Consider the following 25643-nt stretch of genomic DNA (forward strand, 5'->3'; position numbering starts at 1 on the left):
AGAACATACCTTTAGCGTACAAATTAAAGCTTGTAGGCACTGGTGTCTAGTTATTAGCAGTGACAGAAGCTGTGAAACGATCACAATAATTGAAGCCGCTGTTTACATTCAACTATACAGCAGACCTCAGTGTGACAGGGGCTTCGAACGCCGAGTTCCAGCGGATATGAAATACTTATTATCCGAGTTTTTGAAAAATGTTGGGAGAAAGCATTTGATTTTTTCGCGTCTTGCAGTCTGATATATTCACTCTATAAACAACTGAATTTCTTTTCGTTATCTGCCGTATCTACTGCGCTGTATTAAATTCAGTAAAACAATGCACGAAATTTTAAAAAGTATGCAGAGGTAAAAAAGCGTTGCGTAAACTTCGCATGTGGTTGATTTTAGCTCATACAGTGCAGTAAGTTAAACGTAGGCAAGATATCAAAATTTTATTTAAAATTTAGAGCAGAACGATATCTCATTTCGTTCAAGAGTTATTTGGTTTTATACCGATGGAAACTTGGGCGTGACGCGTCCAGTTCCGTCCTTGAGGACTTGTCGAATGCTTTCACACCCTTACATCCGTTTTCAAGAAAACCATTACATGGGAAATTTGATTTTTGCACAACTTGGTTTGACATCTTTTCTTCATAAAGGACTGAATTTCTTTTCGTTGTATGCCATAGTTACTGTCCTGCCTCAATTTAAGTAAGGTATTGCGTTAAATTTTAAAGATTCTGCAGGAGTAAACTTTGCGTATGGTGTGAATGAAATGTATTCAAGATATAGAAATTTTATTTAAAATAGAGAGCAGAAGAATATCTCATTTCTTTCTCAAGTTATATCCGAAGAAATGTTGCCCACTGCGCGCCCATTCACGTCCTTCCGTGTCGCGTCACAACAAGCGTCGTATCTCATTCAGTATTCAAGATATCGAAATGAGGGTTTCTGCAAATGACAGCATGCAGTATGTCCTTATGCTGTGTGAAAAATACTCGAAACTTTTCCATTCCGATATATGGCAGTAACTCCTCCGCAGCAATGAGAGATCGGCGGCTCATGAAGCATTCAGACCACAGCACAGCAGGAGAATCCAGCCCACAAAACCTGTGGTACGGCGAAGCAGGACGTGTATACGCGCCCACAGCAGTGAAATGGTGGCTCTTATCAACCTATTTAGCCCACATTAGCCTGATAGTCATGAGATTCGGATCAAAACGAGCATTAGATCCACCGAACGTAAGCCGAAGTCTCGTTCGACCACAAGCCTGGCGCATATATATTTCTACACGTGCTTGAAACATTTCTTGTTTTCTCACGAGCCACGACGCGATTTTCTCTCAAACATACAAAATATAGATGCGACTTCTTAGTGTGATATCCACTGAGTAATCTGACCTTAAATTCAGGCACCGGTACAGTTGGTACAGTTGTCAAATGTGTGTAATTTTTAGCACAATATGTTTCAGAACTAATGTCATAAAATAAGGAAATTAATCACAAAATCATGCTGGCAACTACAGAAATATATTTACATCTCCAGTTAGTATAATATACATTAAAACTTTTATTCCTTACTCACCGTTAATGGTAGGAACCCAGCAGAAAAACTGCATTGTCACTCATCTCACGATGGCGTTTTACACTTACAAAGCACTGTACTGAGGCAACCGCTTTCATCTACCAAAGATAGTACTTTCCTCTAGCAGAAATGTCACAGCTCTCAACGGTGCTACTTTCCTTCAAAAATTTCTGTAAACAATGTACGTGACGTCCTAGCTAATTCTACAAACCAATGTTATATCATGTTGCAACGAGCACATCCGTATACAATGGCCAACACACATCATAAAACCTAAGGTCCCTATTTTCAGTAAATTGGTGGTTGGATAATAATAAAGAGAATAGTTCATCGGCGGCGCGGAAACACGTAAAGACTGAGCAGCAATGAGAAGACAAGTGTGCAAGTGACATTTTATGACCCAATTTAACTATGTCCACCTTCAGAAGTAGCAACCAACTTTTTAGAATCAGCGGAGTTGGGTTTCATGTTTTGTATTGGCCATTCTATACGGATGTGTACATTGTACGATATGTGTAGTATAATTTTTTATAATTTACTAGGTCGTGACAAACAGTGTTCATAGATTTTTCAAATGGCTCTGAGAACTATGGGACTTAACATCTGAGGTCATCAGTCCGCTAGAACTGAGAAATACTTAAACCTAACTAACCTAAGGACATCACACACATCCATGCCCTAGGCAGGATTCGAACCTGCGACCGTAGAAGTCGCTCTGTTCCGGGCTGAAGCGCTTATAACCGCTCGGCCACCGCGACCGGCGTGTTCATAAAAATTACACTGTACAATTATATAAATTCTAACCACCTGCCGAAACCTGAATAACCACCTTTCGCAGCATGAGACGTGTAGGAAGAGAGTTAACGACGCTCTTCAGGGATGTGTAGCCATGTAGACTCCCATGGCTTTGCCAGCTGCCCTAGATTTCTCGATTGGGGAGCCATGGCGTGAGCAGCCTGATCGAGGTTGTTCCTCAGATTCTTGACTGGGTTTAAATCCGGTGCGTTTGGTAGCACATACGGTAAGCGCATCCTGGTGCTCTTGCAAACACGCACGTTCACTGCGAGCTGTGTGACAAGTTTCATTGTCGTCCTGCTGGATGCAACTGTGCCGAGGGGAAACAAATCGCATGTAGTGGCAGAGATGGTGTCCAACGATAGATGCATACCTTTGTTGACCCACTGTGCCTTCCAGGATGACGAAATCACCCAGGGAATGCCATGAAAATATACCACAGAACCTAATGCTCCCTCCTCCGGCATGGACGCTGTTGCAAGCTATTTTATTTCAAATGTTTCACACCAACGCCACGTCTCCGATGGAGTGTAAAACGTGATTCATCTGGTAAAGACACCTGCCGTTACTCAGTGGACGTCAAGTTAGAGTATCGACGAGCAATCTCAACCTTCGTCGCCGATGAATAGCTGTCAACATTGTTGAACGTACCTGGCACCATACACCATACACATAACCACCGCTTCACTGTTCTTGAGGAGACACTGTAGGCATCCTCTAGGTTCATGTGGGCGGTCAGCTGCTCAACGGTTCTCCCGTACACATTTCCACAGCCGTTGCTCACTCCTGTCATTTAGGGATTGCGGTGAACAAAACTTCCTGGGTACGCAGTTTAATCGCAACTACTACTTAGATCGTAAAAAGAAATTATCGTCAATGGCAGCCAAAGTCTCACCACAGAAGGAGTCACTTGAGCTGTGACAACGACCTTGTAAAACACGGCAGCAGGTCTGACAGATGATGGAGACTCGCTCTTGCCCTTGGGTAGCCAACTACCTGTAAAAGGCGCAAAAATCAACATGATCAACAGTATGAGGTTGCACTAGGCGAACCATTGCATGACTGAGACATAATATGTATTTTCCTATTATGTGGCTGTAGATGGATAAGTATCATAATGATCTCTCCATGTGAAAAAAGATGCTGATTCAGCCTCCCATTCGGATCTCATGGATGGAACTACCGACAGGGAGGCGAGCATGAGAAAGATTGAATAACAATCGTAAGAATAATATTCTACAAATGACATCATCTTTACACCAGTGACTGTTATAAGTTTTTATTACACACTATTGCACCTTAGGCCATTATCAAGTGCTGTTGAAAAATACAGAATGTTTAAAAAATTATTTTACAGGTTCATTATGTAACTCGACTGTTACATATAAAGGCGATAAAAAAGGGGGACATAAAACACAGTAAGGGGAGATAATGGAGGGAAAAATGCACTGACATGGAGACGTTCATGGGGGGACAATTAAAAAAGTCGACATAAAGTTGAAAAACACAGTTGGCCATTCGTAGAACACAAAAAAGACACTGAAGTCAAACACACAGATTAAAAGTTGGCCACAGTATTAAAAACACTACAGAACTACACACTTGACACCCACTTGGAGCACACATGATGAAGAATAAAACTGCCAGGTGGGACCTGCCAAGGGAGAGGCCTAAGACAATGGAGAGTAGAGCAAGGTGCAACAGGGGAGGGGGCAGGATAAAAAGAGTAGGGGCGTCAGTGGGTGCACCAAGAGGCGGGTGGGAGATGAAGAGGGCAGACAAGGCAGGAGGGAGTGCAGAGACACTGAAGGGGAGCATGGGAGAGGGAGGAGGCGTAGGAGGGGAAATCCACTCAGGAGAAGGGAGGGGGAGGAGGCAGGAGGAAGGTGGGGTTAGAGTTGGTAGGAAAGATAGATGTCAGGGCGAAGCTCAACATCTGGGAGGGGCAGACGCTGGAAGTTGCATTGGGAATGGAGGCAGAGGGTGTGGAGATGGAGAGAGGGTGGGACACAATGGTAAACGTGCAGCAATAGGCTGGGGGTGGAGAGGAAGGGACACACCAGGGGGTAAGGGGGATAAAGGTGGCGGACAATATACAGGGTGTGGATGTGTTCAAGGAAAATGAGAAGGTGGGGGAAGGGGATGAGGTTGTAGAGGATGTGCGTGGGGGTTGGTAGGCGGATGCAGAAGGCAAGGTGGAGTGTATGGCGTTCCAGGATTTGGAGGGTTTTATAGAACCAGGGAGGGGCGGAAATCCAAGTAACGCTGCCATAACAATGGATGGGGCAGATCAAGGATTTGTAGGTGTGAAGGATGGTGGAAGAGCTGGCCGGTGTGGCCATGCGGTTCTAGGCGCTTCAGTCTGGAACCGCATGACCGCTGCGGTCGCAGGTTCTAATCCTGCCTCAGGCATGGATGTGTGTGATGTCATTAGGTTAGTTAGGTTTAAGTAGTTCTAGGTTCTAGGGGACTGATGACCACAGATGAAAGTCCCATAGTGCTCAGAGCCAATTGATGGTGGAAGGATGCAGACCCCATGTCCGGCCAGAAACGAGTTTCAGGAGGCGGAGCCTGTTGTGAGCTTTGTGTTGGATGGTAAGGAGATGTGGAGTCCAGGTGAGGTACGGTCGAGGGTGAGGCCAAGGTATTTGAGGGTAGGAGTGAGGATGAGAGGACGACCATAAATGGTGAGGTGGAAATCATGGAGATGGAAGGTGCGGGTGGTGGGGTCTATGATGATCACTTGGGTCTTGGAGGGGTTGATATGGAGGGATCACTGGTTGCACCAAGCGGTGAATTGGTCAAGGTGGGTTTGGAGGGTACGTTGGGACCGTTGAAGGGTAGGATAAAGGGGCTAGGAAGGCAGTGTCATCAGCAAATTGGAGGAGACGAACAAATGGGGGAGGTTTGTGCATGCCAGAAGTGTACAGGAAATAGAGGAGAGGGGAAAGGACAGAGGCTTGAGGCACGCCACAGAGGGATAGAAAGTATGGTATTTGGAATTGTGGATAGTGACATAGGAGGGACGACGGGAGAGAAAGGAAGCGGCAAGACGAAGTTGATAGGGAGAGCATAGGTCTGGAGTTTGAAGAGGAGCCTGGGATGCCAGACAGCGTCGTAGGCGTTCTGGAGGTCAAGGGAAACAAAGATAGCGGAGCGATTGGAGTTAAGTTTGGAGGGAAAGAAGATTGGTAAGGTTAAGGAGCTGGTCGTCGGCTGAGAAGGAAGGCCGTAAGCCACTCTGGGTAAGGGGAAGGAGATGGTGCTAGTTAAGGTGACGGTGAATAAGGCGGGAGAGGATGGTCTCGAAGACATAACTGAACACGGAGGTGAGGCGGATGGGACGCTAGGAGGAGGTATGAGAGGGGGGTTTGTTGGGTTTAGGGAACAGCAGGACACGGGAAGTCTTCCACAGGTCCAGTTCTAAGTCGTTGTCAATCCTGTTACATACATTCGTATCGTTCTAACACAGTCCAAGCACACGTATTGAAACATCGTAAAACAACATAATCTGTAAATGCAGATATTCGTTAACCCATAACTAGCCACACATGCATTAGACCACAGATGCAGACTACTCTTTGCAGGCTACTAATAACCGTTCTGGCACGTAAACGGATAACAGATATTGTTTTACTATCTGTGGAGCGCCATTACAGTCCAACGACTGTATTAGGAGGCAAAGAATATGCCCTCGTTGCACAATTATGATGACGGCTATAAAATCTTATGTGACGTAGACTTAAACGATCATAGATAAACGTCAGGATTCTACATCAGATTACATACACAAGCGTTATACATGATTATACATACAATCTTAAATGACTTATTTTTAAAACATAATGAATAAAGGTGAGGTTTATACGTCGAATTACATAAATAAGTGTTGAACATCGTTATACAAAACTGTAGGTATTCTTTTTTACCCACTCTTACTGTTAAATTTGTACAAGATATATATTATTACGTCGTAGGTTTATTGTATTAATACTATATAACCAAACTGACAGAGACAGTGAGATGTCACGCAGTACCTCATGTGCTACCAAATCAGTAGCACGCTCCCATGGAACCACCTTCGCTCAAATCGAACACAGCTGGCGTAACATTTTGGCTGGTTCAAATGACTCTGAGCACTATGCGACTTAACTTCTGAGGTCATCAGAGTCCTAGAACTTAGAACTAATTAAACCTAACTAACATAAGGACATCACACACATCCATGCCCGAGGCAGGATTGGAACCTGCGACCGTAGCGGTCGCTCGGTTCCAGACAGTAGCGCCTAGAACCGCACGGCCACTCCGGCGGGCGCGTAACATTTTGTCAGCTTTAAATGCATTTTCAGTACTTAAATTAAGCAACGACATAACAAACGAAAGTAACATGAAAATGCAATATAGTATGCCTTCACTTCGTCACTAATATGAAACGCGCTACCGGTATCGAAGAGTAAAATAATAACTCTTCAAAAGTGTACAGTAAGCAAGCTGACAGAGGCAGTGAGATGCCACGTAGTAACTCATGCGCTACCAAAGCAGTAGCACGCTCCCATGAAGCCGCCATCACTTAACATTCTGTATTTTTCAGCGACACTTGATAATGACCTAAGGCCGAAATTGCAGTAGTGTGTAATAAAAACTTATAACACTGGCGTAATGATGATCTCCTTCGAGAAGTTTGGTATGACTGTGAATCCCAGCTACAAGTGTAATATTTACGAGTCGGACACTGAAATGTCTAAATTTTGTATGTGCTAGGAAAGTTACAAAATCAGAAGAGTTAACTGTAGAGATTCAATCTAAAGAAAGTGGAGGTCGGTGAAGTGAAATGTTTAAAGTTCTTATTTTTATTTTTTCTATTATTTAATGAGCGTTTTAGTAATGCGATTGCGTATTATTATTAATTGATTTTTATTTATGGTTTTGTTTAGCGATTCCTTTTTACTGTTTGCTCCTTTTCTTTATGTTGAATCCTTTTAATTATGTTTGGCGTAGTTATTAAGTCTATATTGCTTACTGTTCTCCGTAAGTTAAAGAATGCGGTAATACCATATGCGTTTCGCAGCAACAGATATCGTTGAGTCTCCTTGATGGCACTTCTCCACCTGTAATCGGTAAATATAATTTATCGCTCTACGGAAATCAATCGGTAAAGCCAAGTGCCATACTGTGTAATGTGTATGGAATGTGGCGTCCAACTTTACTTAGTGATATTGTTTAGGTCTTCGGAAAAACCGTATAAAACCGCACGTTCGCACCATCGAACCACACAGAACTTCCGAACAACTTGCGTCTTTATAATCACTGAATATTTCTTTTGAAATGATTAAAGGTTATAAACTCCACACACCTGATACTCCTTTGGAGCTTTCATATGTATTTATTTTCTTCAATACAATAAAACATACATTACTGCCTTAATGGCAACTTCCAACAATCTCCTCACAATCCGACATGGATCATCTCCCTTCCAATGCCCAACATGGAATAATTATCTCTTTGCCGTAGCTTAATACAGTCTGTATATCTTTGCTATCGAGTTCGTACGAATATGGTTAAATTCCACAGAGTATTTATCTCTCGTGCAGGTATTTCACATTCATCGTCGTATTAATAGTCCGTCGCACTTTATTTATTGGTTATTGCATCACTTAACGCTATAGGAGCCCCGTTTTGGGCGGGATTTTATGTATAAGACAACAAACGACCTAAACATCCACTACATGACTCTCTCTTCCTAGCGTATTACTGGGCGGAATGGACTGGGGGCTGACAACAACATTTGCTGCTTATTAACTGTGTAAGTTTCATAATCACTCGTCCTTGTCATAAGGCTAAATTTTTGACATTAAGCGCTTGAGCAACAGTTAACGTGGCCATGGACTTTTGATCAACAAAGACTTTCAATTAGGGCGTGGGTTCCTAAGGAAAACCATGGAAAACCCGGAACAAGGCTCATTTTACCTTATGCTTCCACCCAATAATTTACAAAATTGGATAAATGGTTTGAACAAACAATCTGAAAATCGTCTTTGTCAAGGGTTGTTCTTGCATTGGTGGAGTCGGGTAATTGTGAGGATATCTTGGTATCGACTTCTGTACGCAGTCTGGTGGAAGTGTAGAACAGGTGTGGTTTGAGATGTGGGATCAGCTCTTGAGGGTGAGATAGTATGGATGGACAGGAACAGGGTTGATCCTCAAGTAGTATCCCGCCTATGAGACCCTCATAACACCATATATACGGATGGTTTGAACATGAAACATAATTACAACCCGTATCAGTAGTCATAATCGCTGATGGAAAAGGGCTGTGAGAGAACGGATTAGTAAAAAATATTGATCAATCTCACTTTCCTGGTCTGAATTTCGTGATTCAGGAGAAGCCACACAAACTTTTATCACTTTGTAGTCGTGTAGTCTCTCATTACAATCCCCTATCCTTTCTACATTTCTTAAAATTGTCCATCACTATCAGCGTCTTCCTTAATTGTCTTTGGTAAACTTCAGTGGTTATTCGCACTTTAAGACTTCCCTGTTTCTTTGATTACTCGCAACAATAGTTGTAACATGACGCACATATCTCCACTTCTCAGGACCTAGATAGTTACTCGTATGTCAACTCACTAGTCTAACGTATGACACTGCCCTGACGTGTGTTCATAATTTCATAGATACCAGAAAACACACAATGCTTCACTGGAAGTTCGTTGCTGTTCACATGATCTCACACTATTTCACACATCGTTCAGTCTTTAAAATAGTTTCACCATTTCTCAGAATGTCTTTATGAATTCTCTACTACCCACGAATCTACACAAATTCAGCTTAGTCAGTTGTCCTTTCATCGTTCCACATACTGCAAATAATTACATTTTACCATCAAAGACCACACAACGATTACACAATCCTCTCTCAACCTGGTCTGCCATTAATCTTCCCAATCATCTTGAATAACCTTATTTCAAATACTTCAAAAACTCCACCAAATGGAATGACCTTAATCACTGAAATCTTTAGTCAGCAATATTACTGTGCCCTTACTTCCAATAGCTTTTCTATGTCCTTAGAATGAATATTCTTATTCTCCTAAAACTAATAATGTAATGAAGATTGAAATAAATTTCCCTTGTATTTAAAAATTTACTGAAATTGAAAAACACCATAACTGATTTTTCTAAAACTACATAATAGCTTGCTGAAAGAAAACACCCATATATATCTTATTATATACAATACGGTAACTCATTTTTCATGAATCTCTCTCGATTCATCATCTGAAATTAAGAGAATATAGCTTATGCTACTATTCACAACATTATCTCCTTTACTCACAGTCCAACATGCTCATGAATGAAACCTTTTCATGTCATGATGTGGGTATAACCCCTTTACATTCCTGCTCTCAGGATGACCCAATACATAAGCTCATGCATTTGGTATTCTCGTGACTTCATATGGCCCCTGATACATTAGTTGCCATTCCTTATTTGTTTTATTTAGCAAAAACGCAGACGGATGTGTGTGTAGCAATAATTTATCTCCAGCTACATAAGACTGTTTAAGTAGAACATGCTTGTCACAATTTACTTTTCTCTTCCTAGCATTCTCTGTCAGATTTATGATAGCTGTTATAATTTTGTATTGCCATTGTAGTTCGCCCTCTGATAACTTGGGTATCTTATTTATCCACTCATTCCTCTCTCTTCTCTCAAACATCAGTCCAGCTTATGTGAAGTCAGTTGACACGTGAGGCAAATTATTCATTATCTCCTCAAACGTATCCAAGTATTCAGTCCATCTTGTTTGCTTATTATGGCAGTACATTCGCGTAAATCGATAAAGTTCGCGAAACGTTCTCGCAATCAGGTTCGCGGTCGGATTGTATCTGGATGTTAACATCTGCTTGATGTTAGCTAGAGCTAATGCATTTCTCCATTTATGCCCAGTAAAATTCGTAACATTGTCGGATAGTATCGCATCTGGCTTTCCAACGCGTGGAATATAATAATTAAACAAACGGTTAAGGATTGGCGCTGCTGTAGCAGTTTTCGTTGGATAGAACTTCACTTACTTGATGAATACATCCATAAAAGCAACAATGTATTTACATCTTCGTCTAGCTCTGCTCTGGCTAGTGATCCACATACATCTACTGATGAAAGAGATAGCGGCTTCTCCAGTAAAACAGAGGGTAACAGGCCTTTACTGCCTCTGTTATCTGGTTTTGTATTCTGACAGATTAAACATTTGCGTGTAACTCTCCACATTTCCCTTCTTAAATCCGGAAAAATGAAAATACATTCTAAGTTTATTTGCACATTTTGCACTACCAAAATGTTCCCAACTATTGGGAGTATACCATATCAATATTTCTTCAAATTCCTCCAGTATATAAACGCACCAATATTGACTTTGATCACTCTGACGAAGAAATAAAACATCATTTACTACTTTTTGATACTCTTCTTGCTGATCTTTCAATCTTTGTCTAATCTTCTCCATCGTGGATCATCTAGCTGAAGTTTCGCTATGTCACCACATAATTCCAAATAATATCTCCTGTTAACTTGGTCTCTCATCAATAGTATTCGGAATGCATCTTCATTCTCATTAGCAACTATACCTTCTTCTAAAGCTTCAGAAAGATGCAATAACGCATCATCTATTATATTCTCCTTCCATTGTGTACATACAATTCTGAATTGATACTCTTGGAGAGCGACAGTCCCTCTTCCTAATCTTGCATGTAAGAGTTTCCAAGTTTGCAGAAAACTGAGAGCTTGATGATCACAGTATACTGTTGCCCTTGCACCGTACAAATAATAATTGAATTTCTTGAATGCACACACCACTGAAAAAGCTTCCTGTTCTGTGGTTGTGTGTTATCTTCCACAGCTAGACAGGGTTCTACTGGCAAATGCTATTATACAAAAAGTGGGTTTGCCATTGGTTCCTCTAAACTGAAACAAACAAATACCAAGACCCACAGATGAGGCATCCGTCATCAATCCAAAGTCGAGTGACATATCCGGATGGTATAAAATCCTCGGATTTGACAAAGCTTTCTTGATCGCATCAAATGCCCATTGACATTCGTGAATCCACTGCCAGTGCACGTTCTTCTTTAGTAAATGTAGCAACGGCTCAGAATTCATTGACTGGTCCTCTATAAATCGGTGAAACAATGACGCGAGGCCTAGAAATCCTTTCAATTGCTTCTTATTCCTAGCTGTAGGAAAGTTTTCGATAGCACTTATTTTCTTCTCATCAGATAATATGCCTTTTGCATTAATCAGATGACCTAAAATTTTTATCCTTTCCAGGCAGAAATGTGACTTTTGGAGATTGGCTTTTATTCCCACGCTCGCAAATCTTTCCAACACTCGTGTCAGTATACTCGTATGCTCTTCCCATATGTTAGTAGTAATCAAGATGTCGTCCACAAAGTCGGTTGACTACTTAGTTCTGGTCCTAATGCTGCATCTAGTGCTGATATAAATACTCCCGCACTTATGTTCAGTCCAAATGGAAGAACCTTAAAGTGATAACTTCGTCTGGCATACACAAATGCAGTACATTTCATGGTGTCTTCATCTAACTTAAGTTGCCAATAGGATGACATAAATCAATTGTCGTGAAATAATTCACTCCGCTGAATTTCTGTACCAAGTCATAAAGGTTTTCAGGGTGAGTGATTGTATTTATCACACGAGCGTCTGGTACCAGACATACCTTTCCACCTGGTTTCGGTACAATGAGAAGCGGACTGCAGTACGGACCGTTTGAGGGTTCGATTAAATTCCACTCTAACATTCTCTGTATTTCCTGGTCGACAGCATTTCTTTGTTTCCATAGAATGGGATAAAAACTATGGCAGTATGTTTCATGTGGCTTTAAATTTAAATGACAGGTTTAACCTTTAATTATACCATGTTGTTCTTCAAATACCTTTATAAACTTGCTTAAGATGACATATAATTGTGTCCTCTGTTCATCTGTAATGTGCTCTGACTCTCTCATGTTTTATTTGATCAGATATCTCCACTATTTGCATGATCAAACTTGTTTGGTAACTCCAGCACTTTGCCCTTATTAACTGCAATTTCACCCCTCTACAGTAACTTCCATGTTTTTTCTTTCTCAGTAAATGTACTTGGGCTATGGCTCCGTCGATCGAAAAATTCACTTTACCGATCGGGATGTCTAATTTGGCGTCCTTCTCCCACATAGTTTCAATTCCCAGAACACAGTCGAGTATCAATTTCTCCACAACTAGTAACGCGCATATTATCGCTGCATTTCCTAAATCTAACTTCAACATCGTGTGTATCCGCACAGATTGTGATTGCATGCCAAACGCTCGGAGCATCATACAGCGCTCACTGGAAATGAAGGCAGTGGGGTATTCCTCATTGTCTGGTTAAATAAACTCATTGAAATTGCATTAACCGATGCGCCTGTGTCCAAAACTACGTTCACTGGAATACCCTCTATCTTCACTCTCTTAGCAGAAATAGGCTCAGATTAACATTCCTCTTTACATTTCATTGTATCGGTGCAAAGCTCCTCTTGCATTAACTGTTCTTCATTATAGCGCAACATAATTACTTTCTGCGCATAGTCCCTATCCTTGTCCACGACCGCTTCTCCGGGGCATGATGCGGTGGGCGTTAGTTATTCAAATGCGATTCTCTTCTATGAACCGGACCCTCTCTCACTTCAATAATTATTGGTGATCTCTATCGTCAATCATTCTCCACAGGTCTCGACTTCTGTGTCTACCTGTTATTATTATTACTTGCATTATGCCAATTCGAAGAATTTGGATTTACATTGTACCCTGGGTTGTCTATCTTGTCTGTTTTGTCGGTTACGGCTATAACGAAAGTTATTGGCGTTGCTGTTGCGTGTATTTCTATTCTGGCTGTACTTGGTTTCCACGGAATGAACTATTTCGTCTTTCCATTGCTTAACGTTCGTTCCTAATTGACCTTTGACGTCCTTTAAGTCTTCTTTAATACTCTCAGCAGTGGGTAAACTTTCAATCAGCAATTCGCTTACCGCTTCTTGGATACTAGGATCCACACATAGCATCACTTGATTCTCTTTCTCAGATGCCCATTCGTCAACATTACTGGAAAATTCCTGTTGTTGTTCGTTGAAATTTTCGCGTATGAGTTTATCACAATCAGAAGCTATATTTGTTACCGTTTGTGTCGACTCGACTACGGAATTCTCCACATCCTCCTGTTTCGACTTCATAGTATGCATTTCCTGTGTCACCTTTTGTAACTCCAAAGGAAATTGCTTTTGGGCCTCGCGCAACTCTGTTATCTCACGAGATCTGTTGTTGTTGCGTTACTAACGATTGAATAACGACTGACATATCTGTCTGCTTCTGACGTAAGTCAGACTGCTTTTGTGCCATGTCTGGTTGCTTTTGTAACATATCCTCCTGCTTCTGGGAGACAGCCTGTACCACTACAGACAAAAGTTTTAGTTGCTCTATAATCTGAGCCATGGGATTTGTCTCTAGCTGAGACGAAGCTGCTGTTTCCTCTACAGCAGAATTATCACTCATTTCATGAACGTCTGGCAATTTTTCCTGTTACATCTTTACTTGGGCTCTAGGTTTTACCATAACAAATCAAAAAACACACACGATACCCAACAGGTTTGACACTTATATACACTATAATATGAAATTACACCTGACAAGAATGATCATATGTTTCTCAGTATCTACTTTTCCAATACTGAAAATAAATGAAAGATCTAACTACCTCTTCATCTACAGAATGAGAATATTAATTTCTTTCTACATATAGACCAGACTGATAAGGACTGTGAAATTTTTGTATGTGTCTGCCTTATTTAGCTTGCAGCAGTGTGAAGTTCTGCGGTGGGGATGGTGACTGCTCAGCTCACCGCACCAAACCCCACCAAAGGTCAGCGTACATGGCACACACCCAATGAAACGATTAGTACACACACAGAATATACAACAGCAGTTCTTAATTATTGGCCGTCCTATACTCGGACGGCAATTTGAAATATTTATTTTTATTATCTCTATTACTTAATGAGCGTTTTATTCATGTGATTGCATATTATTATTAACTGATTTTGATTTATGGTTTGGTTAAGCGATTGCTTTTTACTGTTTGCTCCTTTTATTTAAGGTGAATGTTTTTAATTATATTTGTGATAGTTATAAAGTCTGTATTGCGTACTGTTCTCCATAAGTTAAAGAATACGGTAATACCATATGCGTTTTGCAGTAGCAGATTTCGTAGGGTCTTCTTGCTTGAACTTCTTCACCTGTAATCGCTAAAGATAATTCGGAAATCAGTCGGTAAAGCCAAGTGCCATGATGTGTCACGTGTATGGAATGTGGCGTCCAACTTTATTTCTTGAAATTATTTAGGTCTTCGGAAAAATATTCTCGACGTGTTCAACAACAGTGTAAAACTGCACGTTCGCACCATCAAACCACACAACACTTCCGAACAACTTGCGTCTTTATAATCACTGAATATTTCTTTTGAAAGCAGTAAAAGTCATGAACTCAACACACCTGATACTGCTTTGACGCTTTTATATGTATTTACGAGGGCAGTTCAATAAGTAATGCAACACAATTTTTTTCTCGACCAATTTTGGTTGAAAAAACCGGAAATTTCTTGTGGAATATTTTCAAACATTCCCGCTTCGTCCTCGTATAGTTTCATTGACTTCCGACAGGTGGCAGCGCTGTACGGAGCTGTTAAAATGGCGTCTGTAACGGATGTGCGTTGCAAACAACGGGCAGTGATCGAGTTTCTTTTGGTGGAAAACCAGGGCATCTCAGATATTCATAGGCGCTTGCAGAATGTCTACGGTGATCTGGCAGCAGACAAAAGCACGGTGAGTCGTTGGGCAAAGCGTGTGTCATCACCGCCGCAAGGTCAAGCAAGTCTGTCTGATCTCCCGCGTGCGGGCCGGCCGTGCACAGCTGTGACTCCTGCAATGACGGAGCGTGCGAACACACTCGTTCGAGATGATCGACGGATCGCCATCAAACAACTCAGTGCTCAACTTGACATCTCTGTTGGTAGTGCTGTCACAATTGTTCAACAGTTGGGATATTCAAAGGTTTGTTCCCGCTGGGTCCCTCGTTGTCTAACCGAACACCATAAAGAGCAAAGGAGAATCATCTGTGCGGAATCGCTTGCTCGTCATGTGGCTGAGGGTGACAATTTCTTGTCAAAGATTGTTACAGGCGATGAAACATGGGTTCATCACTTCGAACCTGAAACAAAACGGCAATCAATGGAGTGGCGCCACACCCACTCCCCTACCAAGAAAAAGTTTGAAGCCATACCCTCAGCCGGTAAAGTCATGGTTACAGTCTTCTGGGACGCTGAAGGGGTTATTCTGTTCGATATCCTTCCCCATGGTCAAACGATCAACTCTGAAGTGTATTGTGCTACTCTTCAGAAATTGAAGAAACGACTTCAGCGTGTTCGTAGGCACAAAAATCTGAACGAACTTCTCCTTATTCATGACAACGCAAGACCTCACACAAGTCTTCGCACCCGAGAGGAGCTCACAAAACTTCAGTGGACTGTTCTTCCTCATGCACCCTACAGCCCCGCTCTCGCACCGTCGGATTTCCATATGTTTGGCCCAATGAATGACGCAATCCGTGGGAGGCACTACGCGGATGATGAAGAAGTTATTGATGCAGTACGACGTTGGCTCCGACATCGACCAGTGGAACGGTACCGTGCAGGCATACAGGCCCTCATTTCAAGGTGGCGTAAGGCCGTAGCATTGAATGGAGATTACGTTGAAAAATAGTGTTGTGTAGCTAAAAGATTGGGGAATAACCTGGTGTATTTCAACGCTGAATAAAACAACCCCTGTTTCAGAAAAAAAAGTGTTGCATTACTTATTGAACTGCCCTCGTATTTTCTTCAATACCATAAAACATAGATTACTTCCTTAACGGCGGCTTCCAACAATCTCCTCTCAATCTGACATAGAACATCTCTCTTCCAATGTCCAACATGGAATAATTATCTCTTTGCCATAACTTAGTACAGTCTGTACATCTTTGTTATCGAGTTCGCACGGAGTTGCTTAAATGCCACAGATTATTTATCTCTCGAGCAGGTATTTTACATTTATCGTCGTATTAATGGGCCGTCGCACTTTATTTATGGGTTATTGCATCACGATACGCTACAAATGGAAAGCACATAAAGGTATCTGCTCAGACGAATGTGGATAGTTTCAGCAGCAGCAGTAAATGGTATAACACGTGTAGGGCCGGCCGCGGTGGCCGAGCGGTTCTAAACTCTTCAGTCCGGAACCCCGCGACTGCTACGGTCGCAGGTTCGAATCCTGACTCGGGCATGGATGAGTGTGTTGTCCTTAGTTAGGTTTAAGTAGTTTTAAGTTCTAGGGGACTGATGACCTCAAATGTTAAGTCCCATAGTGCTCAGAGCCATTTGAACCATTTGAACACGTGTAGGACTCGTCACGAACAGGCAGTTACGGCATAGAGTGAGGTACTGCGTACAGCTCAGTGATATGATTGGTCACGTCAGAGTCTAGAATAAACCAAGGCTAACAACGACGGTTCATGTAAGAATGCCGACGTCACAAGCAGACAATGGATCGGTACAAAGTTATATGAGCATAATGAACAAGTAGTTACGTATGTAAAAGGAGATGAAAATTTAATAAACCTGTGTGACTGAATCGCTGTACTAGGGGGCGTAGTGGAAGACAGAGTTACGGAAGACTGTTTCCACATTAGTAGGAATGAGTGAAGGGAAATATTAAATGAATTTTGCCATTAATTTCACTTTTTAATCCCATTCTGGAAACTTTCTTTTGTTGTTTTCATTGCTTTTTCGACGTATACATTGTACAATAAGGGCGAAAGACTACATCCCTGACACCCTTCTTAATTCCAGCCCTTAGTTCTTAGTCTTCCAGTATTAGTTTTCTCTCTTGACTGTCGTGTATTTTGTATATTACCAGTCTTTCCTTATAGCTTGCCCGAATATTCTGAGAATTTCTTAGGTCCTGCACCATTTTACATCGTTGAACACGTTTTCCAGGTCGACAGATACTATGAACGTGTCTTCAGTTTTCTTCAGTTTTAATTCGATTACCACATACAACGCCAGAACTGCCTGTCTGGTACCCTTACCATTCCTTTTCCATTATCCGGTATATTGTCCTTGTCAGCAGTTGGGATGCATTAGCTGTGAAGCTAATTGTGCAGTAATTCTCGCACTTGCCGGGTCGTCCTATCTTCGGAATTACGTGGTTGATGTTTCCCAGAAAGTGTGATGCTATATCTCCTACCTTATACACCAGCGTTCATAGTCGTCTTGTTGCCACTTCCCCGGTGATTTTAGAGATTCCTATCGAGTGTTATTGATAACTGTTGCCTTAATTGATGTTCAGTCATTCAAAGCACCTTTAAAATCTGATTCTATTTATGGATACCTTTTCTCTTTCCTCACGACTCCTATTTCTTCTTCTATCACTTCAGCAGACAAGTTCCTCTCCTCACAGAAGCCTTCAGTATACTCCTTCCACCTATCCGCTCTCTCCTCTGCATTAACAAGGTTGGAATATTGCACTCTTAATGTTACCGCCTATTTGTTCACTTTTTGAAGGGAGCCATTTCGCCTTAGCTCCCCGGAACTTTCCGTTTATTTCAAAAAATTGTTCAAATAGCTCTGAGCACTATGGGAATTAACATCTGAGGTCATCAGTCCCCTAGAACGTAGAACTACTTAAACCTAACTAACCTAAGGACATCACACACATCCATGCCCGAGGCAGGATTCGAACCTGCGACCGTAGCGGTAGCGCCGTTCCAGACCGAAGCGCCAAGAACCACTCGGCCACACCGGCCGGCGCGTTTATTTCATTTCTAAGTGACTTATATTTCTGTATCCCTGAATCTACCTAAATATTTTTATACAACCTTGTATCGTCGATCGAGTGAAGTATTTCCTGTGTTGTTCAATGCTTCTTCGCAGTCACCTTCCTTGTATCTACGATTTTCTCTGCAACTCCTGCGATTGTCCTTTTCAGTTGAAGGGGAATGGATGTATCTCAAAAGGACACTCGCGGATGTTGGAAAGGAAGACATAGGTACAGTGACGGAAACTGCGAAGAAATCTCGGGTGACAGTGTCAAGTAGTGACAAAGTACTAGGACAGTTGTTAAGACATCAGGGCACTATTTTCATGGTACTTGAGGGAGATGTAGATGGAGACATAGGCTGTCGCACATGCAGCAAATAATTGAGGAGTTTGGTTCCAATTGCTACTCTCTGGTGGCAAGGTTGGCAAAGGAGAAGAATCCGTAATGGGCTGCATCAAAGCAGACTGATGTCTAAAGGAAAGAAAAAAGTTAACTTCTCAAGAATAAATTAACATCTGGCCCCTAATAAAAACTAATATTCGAGTAAATTCGGTGAAAATCGAATGTTTTCCATCTGGTGGCTTAAAAAGTTTGTTGTCCGTTACGAACTCCTCCCGATGGACATGTCCTTCACAACTGGTATTAGCTGCCGACAAGTGAGAGACCTTTCGGCCGCAGTGTGAGAATAACGTCCAAAAAACTGTGTCACGTGTTGCTACGACACGATTACGCACTCTGCTAATTTCACAAACAAAACTATCCAAGGGTGTGTTTGGGAAGACATTCCTCACGCACTTATTCCTCCGAGCTTACGCCCTCAGTTTTTTACCTTTCCCACTCCTTATCGAACAACCATCAAGATAATTGGTCTCCGGACGAAAATTAATTTCAAACCTGGTTTCACAACACATTTCACTGAGAACCAGCGGGTTTGTAGAGTTGTGGAACCCATAAAATGAGTGGGCGTTGCCAAACGGCTTTAGATAACGTGAAAAAACATACAGTATGTCTCACGAGGAGTGGTAAATAATCCGGAATACGACAAGTCTAGTAGACATGGGCTCTAAGATGCATCCCTACGTCGACTAGAACAGAATGCGTTCTCTTTTACATACACCATAAAGGGCCGGCTGTCGTGGGGGCTATGAACCAGAAGCCAGTAAGACAGACAGCAGAGCGAGCTAAACCGAACCGTTTTACGTCCCAACACGGACCATCCCGATAGTCATTTACTTTCCTGTTACAAGCGATGTCTGCAGACAGGCAGAAATTTTTGCTTGCAACGCTATGACATAATCGAATGCAGAAATTTGTTTGTCAAGCAGCGTAAATTAAATATTAGAAATATTCAGTATTAATATATGTACGTTGTGCTAAAATTTAAGAAACGTCCGCAGCGCATGACATTGGACTGGAATGTGGTGTTTATCAGGATGTCCGTACATCAACAGCACTCTGGTCGTTCCTTCTGAAAACCGAAAGAAAATAGGGAAATCACGTGTATCAGTGCAATAAGCTTCTCTTAGGCCGTGAAAGGCAAAACCAGTAGCAACACAGAGGATGATGTTTCACTACAACGGCATATTTTAATTTTCTGAAAGATGCATATCGAGAGTGCTAACTTCCCATTCAGAAGAGATGAGATTCAGATTCCTTTCCAGGGATTCAGAATGAGATTTCCCTATTGAGAAGAATTCCAGAATATTTTCTTCTCCCAAATGAGCTTGTGGTCATTGGTCTTCTTTCGTTCCTCACAAATTATTTTTTGCTTCCTTTGATATTTATGTAAAGGAAGCATTTTCAACATAACACTGCACAACCTAAGTTAAATGTATTTTACTGCGAATGTTAACTACATACACTTTTCTGGCTCTTTCTTCATCCCTCAGATAGACAGTAGATTACTTCCGAAATTCGTCAAGTGTATATTTTGTTAGATGCCGCAACGTATTGAGGCTTTTAATTCAGGCCAAAGTAGCTTCGCGATACACCGATTGTGTGACTGTACTGGAGTGGAAAAGTTCATGCTTACAGCACCTCTATCAATACGCCTCGCTGAAATAAGCCTGGTAGCGCAACAGCTGTTGTTAACCGATGTTAGTCTTTAGAGTCCATCTTTTCTGGCTCTCTTATACCAATGTTACACCAATAGCCCAATAGACTTTTGGTAGTACACATAAATTATTTCTAATGTGTTTACTACTGGAATTATTAGACACAAGACTAATCTTTGTCGAGCAATGAAATACATCGTAATAGCGTTACAGACGTGTGGTTGAGAGCAGAGATGAGTATGGCGTTGTGTTTTTATACTTGTGTCTTTCCGCGAGGGACTTCGCTACGAATAAAATTCTGCTGGAAGTGTGGTGGTGTTATGCTGTAAGGTGATTCCCAGCTGTGTTTTACTGTGGCGTTGTCCTCCAAACTGTTAATATTTTCTTCACGCGCGCTTGTGGTCATGTGTGTGTGCGCTTAGCTCGTTTCCATATTGCGTATAAATTTCATTAAGATGCTGACGATTCGCGCTAGGTATGGCCATGTGCTAAATGCAGTATGAGTCCTATGCATCTTTTGTATCGTTCACATTAATACTTTAACGAAATGAGAGTTGGCATCGTATGAGCAACATCGTTGTGTACTCGTAGTCACCACATTGTAGATGGCTACATGCAGTAGTGACTGCAACATCGGTTCAGTTGAAATACGGGGTCACTTGCGGGGAAGATTTTATGTTCCAAAACATCTCGAATTTCGTTATATAACGACACATTCAATTTATAATACTAACAAACTTTATAGTTCATACACAGGGTAACTATACAGGGTGATTTTCTCCACCGTGTACAAATTCTAGGGACTGATCGATGAGAGGATACGGAACAGAAAAGGTCTAATGAACTTATATCCGTAAATGCACGGTTTCCATGCTAGATACCATTTATTCAATCATACATTGTTACAGAGACTGCGGTGTAATACGCGCTGTACAATGCAGCCATAGTTACAGTATGCGCTGAAAATTGTTTCCATGTGCCTCAACGCATGCGTGTACGCGCCGTAGCATGTTCCGTATCACACGTTCACATCGGCCAGGCTGCATCCGAGCAGTGCCAAAGGCAGCATGAATACGCTGCTCCATTGTGTCCACATCTGGAATGGGCTCTGCATACACTATACTTTTGAGATAGTCCCGTAACAAGAAATCGCACCTATTGAGATCCGGTGAATATACAGGTCATGCAACTGGACCCCTCGTCCGATCCATCGAACAGAGAAGACACGATTGAAATGCGTCCGGACGTCAAGGGCGATGTTGGCTAGAACACCAATATGAAGCAGCCACATAAGCCTTCGAACCATCATTGGCACCTATTCCATCAGGGGAAGCAAAGTAACCTGCAATAAATGCCAAAGTTCCGGCCTGTTAGGCGACGTGGAAGGAAGACTGCTCCAAAAATACAACCAATCATACTGGCCCACACGATCCAGCTTCACTCGTGCTGATGATTCGCTGTCACCATACCGTGAGGTTTCTGCATACTGTCCCACAGATAACTGTTATGAAAGCTGAAGATACCACCACGCATAAAGGTGGCCACATCTGTGAATAGAATGGATGAGACAAATCCTGGAATCGTGGTTGCTTGCTGAAAAAACCAAAGACAAAACAGCTGCTGATGTGGAAAAATCTGTCGTTAGTAAGCCCTGCAGCGCTCTAAGTGATAGGAGTAGTAACAAGTGTCATGGAGAATGTTCCACATGGTCGTCAGGCTTACCCTGTACTGGAGGACCAACTGCCTGGTACTGAGACAGCGGTCGGCTTCCACCAGTGAATCACATTTTCCTCCAAGTCTGGTGTCCGGATAAGTCCTTCATGATTTCCTACTTCCTGGAACGACAAACGACATACGCGAAACATTGTTGTAAACATTGAATGCTGTGGTTGTTGTCGGCGGGGATAGGACTCCTGATACAACATTGCTGCCTGACGCCCACTGTAGTTTGCCGTTCCGTAAGTAAACACCATGCTGAGAAGCTCTCGATTCGAATTCGGGACCACTGTGTACTACCCTGTATCATATCCACTACAAAGTGAGTTAGCAAGATGAGTGAATCGGACACAACATTACCAATGACTACGGCAGCAGAGGGCGGTAGGTAATGATGTATGAGGCACAGTACTACCCTCTAAGGGGAAAACGTGCATACTGTAACTGTTATCGCATGGTACAGCGCTTATTAAATCGCAGTCTCTGTAACAAAATAGGACTGAAGAAATGGTCTCTGGCATGGAAACTATGCATTTCCGGACATAAGTTCATTAGACGTTTCTTACACAGTATCCTCCCATTGATCAATTCCTCGAGTACGTATACGGTGGAAAATATGTACAAATGGCTAAACAAAATGTAACAAATGCAACATTAAGTGAAAGGAAAACTCTCAGAGTTATTTTGCACGTGATCATGAAACGGTCGTTTGGAAAACGGCAGGTAGGAGGCCACCGACCTTAGTTTGCTCCAAACAGCAGCGAACCGGGAAGATAAAGCACTTGTAGTGCTGAAATTTGCTAATTGCTAATCGACAGTGTTTGTGCAAAGAGCTTACTGTAGCAAGTTCCGCAAGTCACCACAAGTGCCGTTTCCAGTAAGACACACTATGAACCCTTCTTCTTGTCTGAGATAACTGTCTTTTGTGGACTGGCAAGACAGCCAATCCACTAGGACGGGAGGCTGAAGGCACGCGTTTAAACTCACGCAGGCTGGCGTGAGGTCTGGAAAATGATAAGGAATTGAGACTAGCAAAAACGGTACGTAGCTTCTGGAATACTTAACTTTAATCCATAATTGGTGAACATCGGTCTGACGGTACATGCATCACAAGATAAATAGCAATTGATAATGGCGCCTTGCTAGGTCGTAGCAAATGACGAAGCTGAAGGCTATGCTAACTATCGTCTCGGCAATTGAGAGCGTAATTTGTCAGTGAACCATCGCTAGCAAAGTCGGCTGTACAACTGGGGCGAGTGCTAGGAAGTCTCTCTAGACCTGCCGTGTGGCGGCGCTCGGTCTGCAATCATTGATAGTGGCGACACGCGGGTCCGACGTATACTAACAGACCGCGGCCGATTTAAAGGCTACCACCTAGCAAGTGTGGTGTCTGGCGGTGACACCACACTGTCAATATATAGAGATGCTGCAAATTTAGACCATGTCACGGCTTGAAACTAATAGCAGAGATTTCATCTTTCAACAAGACTGCGTTCCTCCACAATTTCACGATTTCGCTCGAGATTACCTGAATGAGACGCCTACACGCCTCCGGACTGGCCGCAATCCTGCCGTAAACACGAAGCATTTCGAGTGATTACCACGGTCGCCGGATTTCACGCCTTGCTCCGTTTTCTTGTGGGTTACATCAAGGATAGCGATCATGTTTCATCTCTACCAAGGAACCATAGAGATATGCGACCTCATAAAGCACCACCTGTTGTTACAATCTCTCTGCATATGCTGGATTGGGTGTGGGCAGAACTGCACTGCCGACTACATGTGCGCCATATGAGGAAGGGTGGACAGTTAGAATATTTATGAACATTGCAAAGTGAATTTGGGAAACTCCCTTTCACATATTGCATTTTTTCTTCTTATTGGCCATTTACCTGTATGAGTTTCTTGAAACGTTTCATAGACTTTATAATTATCCTGTATTTGCTCATGTAAAACTCACATGAAATCACTAAAACTTAACTCACATCACTCACCAAATGATAATGGCATTATTTTACAACTGATGGTTGTTAATGTACTTTGTACCAAAGAACCAAATAAGTTGAAGGAGAAATTACTGGGATAAACCATTAAGTCCTACAGAGAAGCTCAGAAACAGCACATCAAAAACGTAGGTTTAGCGTCAACAATGGAAGCAACAACAAAAATCCACCGAAAGATTATCAGAAGTTTTAACTGAAAAAAAACTACTTCTTCCTAAAAGAAGAAAAGAAGAAATAGCAAATATGAATGCTCTCAAGACCTTCATTACTAAGAATGATAGCCAGTTTTCGCCCAATCAGTGGTTGAAAGGAGTAAAAAGGTCAATGCATGAACTCAATCACCAATATATTTAGAAAGAAAATCTTTGTGCAAACAAAGCCAGTCATAAAGAGGTGAAAGTAAATCCATTACAAAACTCTACAATTCAGTAAATTAATTAATCCTGTACTACGCACAAAAATATTTGAAAATAATAAAAAAAGGGAAAACAACTCCTCCTTCAATACTAGTAATTCTCTACTCTGTCGTTTAACATGCAATGGAAAACAGCTGGCAAACACTGTCTATGACACCCTAGCAGAAAGTGTTTTTCTAGCAAATGTTAAAGCATTAATTTTGACACAGCAGCTTAAAATATGACCACTTCTGGAAGTGTGTATATTTCGAATTACATTTTTCTGAAAGTATATACAGGGTGTTACAAAAAGGTACGGGCAAACTTTCAGGAAACATTCCTCACACACAAATAAAGAAAAGATGTTATGTGGACATGTGTCCGGAAATACTTAATTTCCATGCTAGCGCTCATTTTAGTTTGTTCTTCCACCTACGCTCAGTGGAGCACGTATCATGACTTCATACGGGATACTCTACCTGTGTTGGTAGAACATGTGCCTTTTCAAGTACGACACAACATGTGGTTCATGCACGATGGAACTCCTGCACATTTCAGTGGAAGTGTTCGTACGCTTTTCAATAACAGATTCGGTGACCGATGGATTGGTAGAGGCGGACGAATTCCATGGCCTACACGCGCTCCTGACATCAACCCTCTTGACTTACATTTATGGGGAAATTTGAAAGCTCTTGTCTACGCAACCCCGGTACCAAATGTAGAGACTCTTCATGCTCGTATTGTGGACGGCTGTGATACAATACACCATTCACCAGGGCTGCATCAGCGCATCAGGGATTCCATGCGACGGAGGATGGATGCATGTATCCTTGCTAACGGAGGACATTTTGAACATTTCCTGTAACAAAGTGTTTGAAGTCACGCTGGTACGTTCTGTTGCTGTGTGTTTCCATTCCATGATTAATGTGATTTGAAGAGAAGTAATAAAATGAGTTCTAACATGGAAAGTAAGCGTTTCCGGACACAGGTCCACATAACATACTTTCCTTCTTTGTGTGTGAGAAATGTTTCCTCAAAGTTTGGCCGTACCTTTTTGTAACACCTTGTATAATCTCTTGCAGTTTTCTTATAGCCATAAGACACACGAAATCATGGTTTGATGCAGTGTTCAAGAAAATGTAAGCTGAAGAAGAAACAGACTGTCTAAAGCAAC

Source organism: Schistocerca serialis, chromosome 7 (assembly GCF_023864345.2).
Source record: "Schistocerca serialis cubense isolate TAMUIC-IGC-003099 chromosome 7, iqSchSeri2.2, whole genome shotgun sequence".
Lineage (NCBI taxonomy): Eukaryota > Metazoa > Arthropoda > Insecta > Orthoptera > Acrididae > Schistocerca > Schistocerca serialis.